Here is a 12,046-nt window from a genome sequence, read left to right on the forward strand (position 1 = left end):
GCTTTGTGTGATGTTCTCACTCCGTGTACGATGACTTGGAACCCGATTAAAGTGTTTGAGCTGAGGGGCGGCTGGAGTCAGTGACTCGGGGGTAGGACTTGGACACCCCACCACCCCACCCTGGCTGCTCCCTGGGCCAGAGGACAAGACTTGGTCCATCCTGCTACCCCCACTCTGTCCCCTGGCTTCTGCTGGGGCTTGGCTGGGCTGGCTGCTCCCTGCGATCTCGCTCCTCAAGGTAGTTCTATAGGGCTGTTTAGAGCCAGGCCTGGGAGCTCTCTGCTCCCGTAGGAGCCATTGCTGCAGGTTGGGAGAGGTTCAGTGGGGAAAGTACATATGGGGGGGACCCTCTCCATGCCTGGGTCTGCCCCATTGCTCAGGGCGTTGTTGCACAAAGCACCTTTGAAAGTGAGGGGGAGTCCCCCTAAGCTGTGGGCAGGATGGGACCTTGGATACACAGCTGGCTGCCCTGAGCCAACCCCTAGAGGGCAGCAGCACTACGCCACATGGGCTCCAGCCCATGCAAGGCATCTCTGGGCTGGGGCCGCACAGAGCTCCTTGGCTGGATGGGCATGCAGGGGCCTCTGCCCGCCCCTACTCCCACTCCCCGAGGGTGGCTGCTGCACCACCCTGCTCACTGGGCTGGGGCAGAGGGACCCGCACAGGAGAAGGGGCTTTTGTCCCAGCAAGGCCTGCCCTCAGCCCCCTTGCTAGGGGTAGGGCTGTGCCCCCATTCATGGAAGGGCAGGAGCCTGAAGAAGCGTGGTGATTTCCCAGAGAGCTGGCAAGGCCAGGCAGGCTGAGGGGGAGGATGGCAATGCCTGGGGGGAGGACATGAGTGGGGACAATTTGCTTGGGGTGCCAGGCAGGCTGGGCATGGTGCAGGAGCTCCCCCCAAAGCTCACATTAACTCCCTCTTGGGCCTAGAATGTCCCCTCTGCCCACACCTGCCCATGCTGACCATGAGAGCTCCCCCCGCCCGCCCCTGCATGGGCAGGAGGAGCCGTGTAGTCCTCTCTCCCACTCCTCATTTGATTTTGTTTCTTCCAGCCTCATCTGGCTGGGGGCGCCCCCTCCCCGGCACAGCCCAACCCACGGAGCCAGGATAACAGGTGCAATGAGCCCAGCCCCACTAATGTGCCTCTGCTGAACCCATTCATAGAACAGTGGGGTTGTACATTTCCCCCCAGGCTCGAGCAGACACTCTGATTCTCACACTCCCCCGTCCTCCCCATACTGTAGGTTTGCTCCCTGCCCCCCAAGCTGGGAGCGCTGCCTGTGGGGCGGAGCTCCTGGTTCCTTGGCTGATCTCACAGGACCTGGGTTGGAGAGGCCCAGTGAGCCACCCTCTGTAAGGAACCAGTTGCCCCCGGGGCAGGAGGAGGTTTCCCCAGGTGCAGCCCCTGGTGGCTTATGGCCTCACAAATCCTGCACCTCTGGCCTAACCCTCACATCTGCAGCCAGTCCCCAAAATGCTGCCAGGCTTCTGGGCCAGGAGGGTGCAGCCTTCCTGCCCGGGGGGGGCAGGGATGTTGCATGGTGTAGCTCTGAGACCCACCAAACTCATTGCATACTATGGCCACCAGCCAGCCATGGGAGAGAAGCAGCTCTGATCCCGGCTGGGCTGGGCTGGATTTGCACTGGGGAGCTGCAAGGGAAAGGCAGTGCATCATCAGGCCCTATCAGCACTGACCTGGCTGGGGCTGGAATGTAGCAGTGGAAATGCTGGTGGGGGCGGGGGGGGGGGCTGATGCAGTGAGGTCTCCCCATGCCCCAGGCTCACATACAAAGGCTCCCCCATGCTGCATCTTTAATAATAAGGTCATGTACTGCATTTTCCTGCGTGGCTCTCAGGAGCTGCAGACCCAAGGCCTGGCTCCCTGCCCCTAAAGCAGTTGCTGGCAGCATAAGTAGGTTGTTATCCCCTCTGTGCAGCAGCCTGTGGAGGGAGGTGCAGGTGCTGCCTGTGGGTCACAGCTCAGCGGCAGAGCTGGGGGCAGGACTCGGAGGTGTGAGCCCCAGTACAGCACTGGCTGCTCGGGGAGGCTCCTGCTGTTTGGCCCTGGCTGAGCAGAGCTGCTCCAGGTGCTGATGAACAGTTGGTCTCCGCCCCGGAGCAGCACCCTGTGCCCCCACCCCCAAAGCAGTGGGGAGGGGCCAAGCTCCATGCACCTGCTCCTGGCCTCTTTCCCTCTGCTTTCAGGATGGCTGCAATGCAGAGAGGAAGGGCACATGACTGCCCCCAGGCTACTGCAGCCAGCCAGCCCCAGCACTCACCTGCCTCAAGGGCGCCCTACCCACAATTGCAGCTCCGGGCCCTGCCCCGGGGAAGCTGGATGCTGACTGTAAGCTGCAGTTATGGACTCACGCTCGTTCAATTAGCATGTGGTAGACAGGGCACATGGCAAACGGTTTCCTTTGAGATCTGAGGCCTTTGCTAATAAGGGCAAATCCTCCCTCGACCTGATTCAGAGCAGGGAGGTGAAAGCAGGTCTTCCCCACGCCCCGGCAAGTGCCCGAACCATCAGGCTGCAGCGGATCCTGGGCCAGGGTTCTCACCAGCTCTTTAGAGCTGTTCCACAGTGTATCAATAATTAACTCTTCGGGCTGGGAGAGCATGAGGCATTGACCCGGGATGTGGGTGTAGGCCCTGTGCCAATGACCCTGCCTGATTGTGCACTGCCGGGGGCTCGGCAGGGGAGCGCCTAGCATGTGAATCCTGCCTGGGCTTCAGCAGCAGTGAGGTGCTGTGTTGCTGGCTTGTGTCCCAGCAGCACCACCAGGGTTAGGTGGCAGGTGAGCGGGGTTTGGGGCATAAATCCCTCTGAGGATCTAGCCCTTGTGTGCGGCTCAGCCCCCCCCTTCCCCAGGGGCCCTGGGTACTGGCAGAGCTGGGCTCTTTGGACACCTCACCAGCTGGGTGGGACAGTGGCCAAGTGGCATGCATGGGTGGGGGGGCATGCCTGGGGCCTTGTGGTGGCATCGCAGTGTCTGGCGGTGCTGGGGAGGGAAGCTGCAGGGCCCTGGCCAGCGGTGGGGCGATGAGATGGGCATAGACTCTGCCCGGGCAGCTGCAGGGTTGTTCATGTCCATGAGGTTCCCTGTGGGCCGAGAGGGCAGGTCTCCCCTTGGCTCCCAGCGGCTCTCACACATTTCAATGAACTTGATGTTTCCGGTGTCACTTCGCATCCCCCTGGCTCCGCCGTGGAGCCATCGCCAAGATGCCAGGCACTGTGCAGCTACAGAATCCACCCGTCGCCCCAGAATCTGCTCCCCCCCCCCCACAGAATCCACCCTTGCCCCAGAAGCTGCTCCCCCCTCCCCTGGAATCCACCCCTCACCCCAGAATCTGCTCCCCCCAGAATCCACCCCTCACCCTAGAAACTGCACCCCCCCCCCGGAATCTACCTCTCGCCCCAGAAGCTGCTCCGCGGCCTGCCCCAGAATCCACCCCTAGCTCCAGAAGCTGCTCCCGCCTCCCCAGAATCCACCCCTCGCCTCAGAAGCTGCCCCCCCCCCGAATTTGGAAATGTGCCACGAGGGTAATGGCTGCAGAGATGGCTGCCGAGATGGCTGCCTAGGTCCACTGGGAGCCTGAATGCAGGGCGCTGGGGCTGGTGCAAACTGCCCTATTCATGGCGAAGAGGCATTAACTCTGGTGTCCGTTCAAATGCCAGCAGCGCTGCTAACTCTCTCAGCACTGTTCATTTTAGCAGTACTCTCATAAGCCCAAATTCCTGCCCCAGAGACCAACACCCCCCACCTCCCCCCACATTCCTCTCCTCTCCCCTGAAACCAGACCCCTCCGTCCCAACAGGCAGGTTGCTCTGGGAGGAGGGAGTGGGTTGGCTCCCTTGTTTCCATCTTTAGCCCCAGTCAACCCCCCCCATCCCCACTTTATGTGCCCTGCGGCTGTGGCACGGTTCTCGCCCCGGAGCGTCCCAGACCAGGCATCCCTGTTTCAGTGTTTGCTCCGGGGTCCTTGCCCTGCAAAGGAGCATTAAGCTCCAGCATCTGCCCCCGTGGCAGCTCCTGTGACCTGCAGGGGCAGAGCCGTGCTCTGCTCCCATGTGCGCGTGTAGCCGTGGGGCAGGGCCTGGCTCCCTGTGGCACCTGGGTGCAGCAGGCACTAGGGCTAGGACCTCACTGATAGGCCTCCGTGGGGTTGACAGAGACTCTGCCCCCTCGGGCCCCAGCTGATCTCGGCCCAGGAGTTGGCTGTTTGGAGCCACAACTGATGACGAGCAAGCAGCGGCTGGCCTGGCACCACGACTGGCGACGAGCCAGCGGGGGCTGGGGGTGAACAGGTTCCCCCAGTGCCTGCAGTGCCTCCCCCGGGACTTGCCCAGCTCCACACGCTGGAGACCAGGGAAACCACCCCAGCTTGCAGCCTCGCTCCCAGGCAGCAGCCAGTGCGCAGGGGGCAGGGAGGGGCCGCATGAGGGAGAAGGTGCCAGGCCTCTTGTCCCAGCACCTGTTGGCTGGCAGGGACTCACCCATGTGGGAGGCAGTTGCCAGGAAGGCTGGTGCTCCCCATGGCCAGTACTCACTGGTGACATACCAGGTACCCCCGGGACAGGCACAGCAAACAGCAGCATGGGCCACACGCCGTGCACGTGGACGCACGTGGACGCACAGCGCATAGAACACAACACTGCGCATGGAGACAGCACAACACACACTGAACTCGACCACACAACACGCAGTGCGCACAGACACGACACAGACATGCAGCACACTCCCCATAGACACAAACACAAAATTAGTCTCCCTGTGCCCACACGACACCCCCCCGGCCACAGCGTCACCAGCACTCCCTGGCCCAGCGACTCTTTAATGATTTATGCAGAGTGGCACCGCAGCGGGAGGTGAGCTTGGGAGCCTTCGCCGGGGAGGGGTGAAACCCAACGCCCTTCTCCCCACCAGGCAGGGGGATTGAACCAGGCTCCCCCAGGCGAGCGCACTAACCCCCGGCTGTAAGGGAGGTGCCACCTCCACCCCGGTGTACAACTAGCCCCTAAGTCACCACCAAAGTGTTTTAGCCAGAACTGGCTGGTGAGGTCACGGCGGCGAATTGTCAGACAGACTCAGGTCAGCTGACACGGCACTTTTCAGCAACTCAACTTGTCAGCTGAAAAAATGCACCCAGTGCTAAGTGACACACAGAGATATTGACACGTGCACAAACCCTGCCATTAACACACACGCACAGACACAGCCTGCTAGTAACACCCCCCCGCAATTAACACCCACCCACAGACACACACCCTCACACACATACACACACACACACACACACCTGCCAGTAACACATGCAAACCCTGCCATTAACACCCACCCACAGACACAGCCTGCCAGTAACACACACACACACACCCTGCAATTAACACCCACCCACAGACACACCCTGACACACACACACACAGCCTGCCGGTAACACACACAAACCCTGCCATTAACACTCCGGCAACGAACGGAAGTTACTAGATCGCAGGCCCTGGTTCTCATGGGAGACTTTAATCACCCTGATATCTGCTGGGAGAGCAATACAGCGGTGCACAGACAATCCAGGAAGTTTTTGGAAAGTGTAGGGGACAATTTCTTGGTGCAAGTGCTGGAGGAACCAAGTAGGGGCAGAGCTCTTCTTGACCTGCTGCTCACAAACCGGGAAGAATTAGTAGGGGAAGCTAAAGTGGATGGGAACCTGGGAGGCAGTGAGCATGAGATGGTCAAGTTCAGGATCCTGACACAGGGAAGAAAAGAGAGCAGCAGAATACGGACCCTGGACTTCAGAAAAGCAGACTTTGAGTCCCTCAGGGAACTGATGGGCAGGATCACCTGGGAGAATAACATGAGTGGGAAAGGAGTCCAGGAGAGCTGGCTGTATTTTAAAGAATCCTTGTTGAGGTTACAGGGACAAACCATCCCAATGTGTAAAAAGAATAGTAAATATACAGGCGACCAGCTTGGCTTAACAGTGAAATCCTTGCTGATCTTAAACACAAAAAAGAGGCTTACAAGAAGTGGAAGATTGGACAAGTGACCAGGGAAGAGTATAAAAATATTGCTCGGGCATGCAGGAGTGAAATCAGGAAGGCCAAATCACACCTGGAGTTGCAGCTAGCAAGAGATGTTAAGAGTAACAAGAAGGGTTTCTTCAGGTATGTTAGCAACAAGAAGAAAGTCAAGGAAAGTGTGGGCCCCTTACTGAATGAGGGAGGCAACCTAGTGACAGAGGATGTGGAAAAAGCTAATGTACTCAATGCTTTTTTTGCCTCTGTCTTCACGAACAAGGTCAGCTCTAAGACTGCTGCACTGGGCAGCACAGCATGGGGAGGAGGTGACCAGCCCTCTGTGGAGAAAGAAGTGGTTCGGGACTATTTAGAAAATCTGGACGAGCACAAGTCCATGGGGCCGGATGCGCTGCATCCGAGAGTGCTAAAGGAGTTGGCGGATGTGATTGTAGAGCCATTGGCCATTATCTTTGAAAACTCATGGCGATCGGGGGAGGTCCCGGATGACTGGAAAAAGGCTAATGTAGTGCCCATCTTTAAAAAAAGGGAAGAAGGAGGATCCTGGGAACTACAGGCCAGTCAGCCTCACCTCAGTCCCTGGAAAAATCATGGAGCAGGTCCTCAAAGAATCAATTCTGAAGCACTTAGAGGAGAGGAAAGTGATCAGGAACAGTCAGCATGGATTCACCAAGGGCAAGTTATGCCTGACTAATCTAATTGCCTTCTAGGACGAGATAACTGGCTCTGTGGATGAAGCAGTGGACGTGTTGTTCCTTGACTTTAGCAAAGCCTTTGACGTGGTCTCCCACAGTATTCTTGGCAGTAAGTTAAAGAAGTATGAGCTGGATGAATGGACTATAAGGTGGATAGAAAGCTGGCTAGATTGTCGGGCTCAACGGGTAGTGATCAATGGCTCCATGTCTAGTTGGCAGCTGGTATCAAGTGAAGTGCCCCAAGGGTTGGTCCTCGGGCCGGTTTTGTCCTCTGGATAGGATACAGAGGGCCCTAGACAAATTAGAGGATTGGGCCAAAAGAAATCTGTTGAGGTTCAACAAGGACAAGTGCAGAGTCCTGCACTTAGGAGGGAAGAATCCCATGCACCGCTACAGACTAGGGACCGAATGGCTCGGCAGCAGTTCTGCGGAGAAGGACCTAGGGGTTACAGTGGACGAGAAGCTGGATATAAGTCAACAGTGTGCCCTTGTTGCCAAGAAGACCAATGGCATTTTGAGGTGTATAAGTAGGGGCATTGCCAGCAGATTGAGGGACGTGATCGTTCCCCTCTATTTGGCATTGGTGAGGCCTCATCTGGAGTACTGTGTCCAGTTTTGGGCCCTGTGACGAAGTGGGACTGTTCTTAATGTTTCCTCTGAATATTGTGGGGGTGCCTCAGTTTCCCCTATGCAGTTCTTAAGTATCTAGGTGGTGGGATAAGGGTGTATGGTCGTTGCAGAGCCCTAGAGTGCAGGTGTGTGCAGGGGTCTGGACACAGACAATGGCCAACACCCTGTTTCCTGGCAACTGATGGCCTGGCCCTTCCCCCCTGCCAGGTGAGAGCTAAAGGGTTGGAGAACAAAGGAATCAGGTGACCTCCTGGCGGGGGGCGGGGGGGGAGGGGAAGGGAAGGGACAAAGACCAGAGGAGGGGGGGCTGGAGAGAGTTTCAGTTTGGGGCTGGCTGGGGACATGGAGTGAAGTGCAGACGTGGTTGTCTGGCTCACTGCCCCCCAAAACGGACCCGGCTGAGGGGTCCTGTTCTCTGCACCTACAAGCTCTGTGTTAGACCATGTTCCTGTCATCTAATAAACCCTCTGTTTTACTGGCTGGCTGAGAGTCACGTCTGACTGCGAAGTTGGGGTGCAGGACCCTCTGGCTTCCCCAGGAGCCCACCTGGGCGGACGTGCTGGGGGAAGCGCAGGGAGAGGCAGAGGATGCTGAATGCTCCGAGGTCAGACCCAGGAAGGTGGAAGCCGGTGAGCTGTGTGTCCTGCAGACAGTCTGCTCACAGAAAGGAGACTTCCCCAGAGTCCTGCCTGGCTTCGTAGGGAGCAGTTCCAGAGCATCGCCCGGGGACTCGGTGACAGGCCCCACACTACAAGAAGGATGTGGAAAAATTGGAAAACATCCATTGGAGGGCAACAAAAATGATTAGGGGACTGGAACACATGAGTTAGGAGGAGAGGCTGAGGGAACTGGGGATGTTTAGTCTGCAGAAGAGAAGAGTGAGGGGGGATTTGATAGCTGCTTTCAACTACCTGAAAGGGGGTTCCACAGAGGATGGATCTAGGCTGTTCTCAGTGGTAGCTGATGACAGAACGAGGAGTAATGGTCTCAAGTTGCAGTGGGGGAGGTTTAGGTTGGATATTGGGAAAAACTTTTTCACTAGGGGGGTGGTGAAGCACTGGAATGTGTTACCTAGGGAGGTGGTGGGATCTCCATCCTTAGAGGTTTTTAAGGTCAGACTTACAAAGCCCTGGCTGGGATGATTTAGTTGGGGATTGGTCCTGCTCTGGGCAGGGGTTGGACTAGATGACCTCCTGAGGTCCCTTCCAACCCCCATAGTTCCGGATTCTGTGATTCCAACACCCTCCCCCCACAGACACACCCTGCCACTAACACAGATGCACACACTGCCATTAACACCCACCCACACACCCCCTGCCAGTATCACACACACAGAGACACACACATCTTGCCACTAGCACACCCACCCACCCTCACACACACCTCACACCTGCTATGCACATGGACTCACTCACTCTGACCCTTGCTCCTGGCCACGTGTTGGTCATGCCTGGCCACGTGCCCCAGCTCTCATCTGCGCGGCCTCCTGCATCCCCACTGGACGCTGGGGAAGGCCTCGTCTGCACATCCCCCTCCGACTGCACTGGGCACCGTGGCTCAGCTGGCACGGCTGGCCCTCAGTGGCAGGCAGCGGCATTGGCTCCCTCCAGCCAGGGCTGTGTGCCCACTGTGTGTGTGTGTGGGGGGGCAGTTAACCCAGGGGCAACAGGACCAGGGCCCTGGTGCATGTCCCCAAGGGCGATTGCTGGGCAAGTGTCCAGCTGTGCACGTGGGTGGGGAATGGCACATCCCAGGGCAGCAGACAGAGCCAAACCAGCGGCTGCTGCGAGCCCATCCCTACGGAGGGAGCTGGGCCCAACTCCTGGCAGCATGCCTGCCCTGGGGAGAAGCTGCCACGTTCAGCCAGCCAGTGCCCAGGCTGGGAAGGAGCAGGGCATGGCAGGGGCAGTGCCAGCCCCCCCCAGCATAACCCCTCTCAGCCACACGCAGCCCCATGCCCTCCCCCCACAGCTGCAGAGCGCCACACACCCACAACCCCACCCCACTGCTCAGCCCCACAGTGCCCAGTGTGCACCCCTGCCCAGCTGGGCACTACTTGGGCTGCCCTCCCTCCTGCAGCGTCTCTGATGCCCCCACACTGGCTCAAGAGCTGCCCATGGGCAGGGCTGGGCTCTGCTCAGTGTCTTGGGCATCCTTCCACCGTTGCCCAGGGCCAAACGGCAGCCCCCGCAGGCCAGGCCTGGCTCTGGGACTAGCATCCGGCTGCGTCACGCCCTGAGGGGGCACCTCAGCAAGGCAGCCTTGGCTGAGCAGAGTGGAGCCAGGTGGGCGTCAGTGACTGGAGGGGAGTGGGAAGCAGTAATGGCGGGGGGGAGCAGGGGCAGTGATGGGAGGGCCGGGGTCAGGGACAGAAGCCAGGAGGGCAGTGACCAAGGACAGAGAGCCAGTGGGGGTGGGGAGGCTGCCTGGGAAAGGTGCTTAGGGAGAGGGAGGCCTTGGAACTGGGGGAGGGGAGGAGACAGAATTGGGGAGGGGGCAGGGTCTCCCAGCTACCTGAGCGGGCCATTTGACTGGGAGAGGGTGTTGGGGGAGACTGCGTGACACTAACAGACCAATTGAATGCTGAGCCAGGGAGCCAGGGCTCCTGGGTTCACCTCCCACTGTTTCTGTGGGTGCCCTGGGGCAGGTCCCATCCCCGTGCCTCAGTTTCTCCCTGTGTACAATGGGGAGAATGGCCCTGCACTGCGTGGGGGGCCTGACAGAGAGTGGGGTGAATGAGGGGTGCCAGGAGTAGACCATGTTTTCAATGCCTCCCCCACCCGTGCCCCCCAAGCAGGTGCCTGGCTTGCACCAAGTCACTGTCCCAGAGGAATAGCTCTCAGGTGTAGGTGGGCTCTGGGAGCCGGGGGGGGGGGGCTGCCCCCCGTTAGAGGCACAAGGAGAGTGAATAAATAAATGAGGCTTTAATTTGGCCCCTAAAGTGTGCTAGTGACAGACATGTCCCAGGCACCATGGCCCTACCCCTACCCCCCCAGCAGCCCAGCCTGTCATGTGTCCCCCCCAAGCTATGCCCCCAGGAGTCACAGTGCCACGTCCCTGCCCACGCTGCCAGCAGCCCATCCCCTCATGAGCCCCCAAACACAGCCATGGAGCTGGCATGGTGGCATGACCTGGAGCTGTAGGGTGGCCATAGGCGATGTCCCAGGTGTGGGCCAGGCCCATGGCTGATGGAGGGAAAAGTGCTTAGGGCAGGGGGTGACACATCACCCTGCATGGTGAAGGGGGGGTTATTGGGGCCTGGGTAAAGCTGGTGCCCGACACCCCCCCCCCCCCGCTCTACACTGGGAGTGTTTCGCTGGAGTAAACGGCCGCACCCAGGACAGGTAGGACACCTGGGTCCTTTGCCCACTGACCCCAGGGCCTCTGGGCACTGGCCTATACTGAGGACTCACAACTCCAGCGACAGCCCTCAACCAAACACCCTCCCCATGTCCAGGGCCACGGGGCAGGAGGGACCCAGTCAATAAGACCATGCGCACCCTACAAGGGCAGCTGATCTCCTTCGCCCCCAGCTGGGCCCCTCTCGGCTTCACTGGCTGCACTTTTGGGCTCATGGCAGCTACAACCATGGCGCTCGGGAGCGCCAGGCTGAGAAACGAATAGCCAGAGGCTCAAGTCACAGCACTGCTTGGTGCCTCAGTTTCCCTGTTTAAAATGGTCAATCCTGTGCAGGCCGGCGGGCTGGGAGGGCGCTGATCCTGTGCTAGGGTGGGGCAGGGTCAAGGGGCAGGCCGTGAACTGGGGTGGGTAGGACTGAGGGGGGTATGTCCTATGCTGGGGTGGGAAGGTGTGGCAGGACCAAGGGGCAGGCCCCATACAGGGGCAGCCCCTGTGCTGGGGTGGGGCAGAGCTGAGGGGCAGGCCCCACACTGGGGTGGGGGATCAGAGTTGAGGGGCTCATTCCCTGTGGGATGGGGCAGGGCTGAGGGCCAGGCCCTGTATGGAGCGGGACAGGCTCTGTATGGGGCAGGGGGCTCATTCCCTGTGGGGTGGGGCAGGGCTGAGGGCCAGGCCCTGTATGGAGCGGGACAGGCTCTGTATGGGGCAGGGGGCTCATTCCCTGTGGGGTGGGGCAGTGCCGAGACACAGGTTCTGGAATGGCGCGGCAGGCAGGGGTCAGGGTTGGGGGTGCACTGTATGGAGGGGAGGGCTGAGGGATGCAGGCCTCGTGCCAGGCTCTCTTGCCAGGCTGGCTGCAGGTGCTGGCACATACTGGGCAGGGCCCTCCTCCAGGCATGTGAGCTGCAGTGGGCAGCCCCACCGTGCCTGCTGGGCCCAGAGCAGGCCATGGGGAGTCACAGGGCCTGCCACACTTGTGGGTAGGACTCCCCTTCCTGCCCTGGTGTCTTACTGTCTGCCACGCGCAGCACTCCTGCTCCCAGCGCTGGGCCTGGCTAGGCTCTGGTGCAGACACTGGCCCAAGGTGACACTGGGCAGACAGGCGAGAGCCCCCAAAGCTGCAGGTCCAGCCAAATGGCCACATGCCCAGTCCCACCCCTGCCCGGCTGCAGCGTCTAGCATCTGGGCCTGCCTGGGCTCAAGCGTCAGGCTCGGGTCTGGTCCAGATGCAGGCTGGTTCTGGCCTGTTTCAGCCGTGTCCCTGGGCTGCTCTGTACAAGCGGTACTGGCCAGGCAGGGGCGCAGCTGAGCCGAGGGGTCAGTTTTGAT

Source organism: Eretmochelys imbricata, chromosome 24, assembly GCF_965152235.1.
Source record: "Eretmochelys imbricata isolate rEreImb1 chromosome 24, rEreImb1.hap1, whole genome shotgun sequence".
Taxonomy (NCBI): domain Eukaryota; kingdom Metazoa; phylum Chordata; order Testudines; family Cheloniidae; genus Eretmochelys; species Eretmochelys imbricata.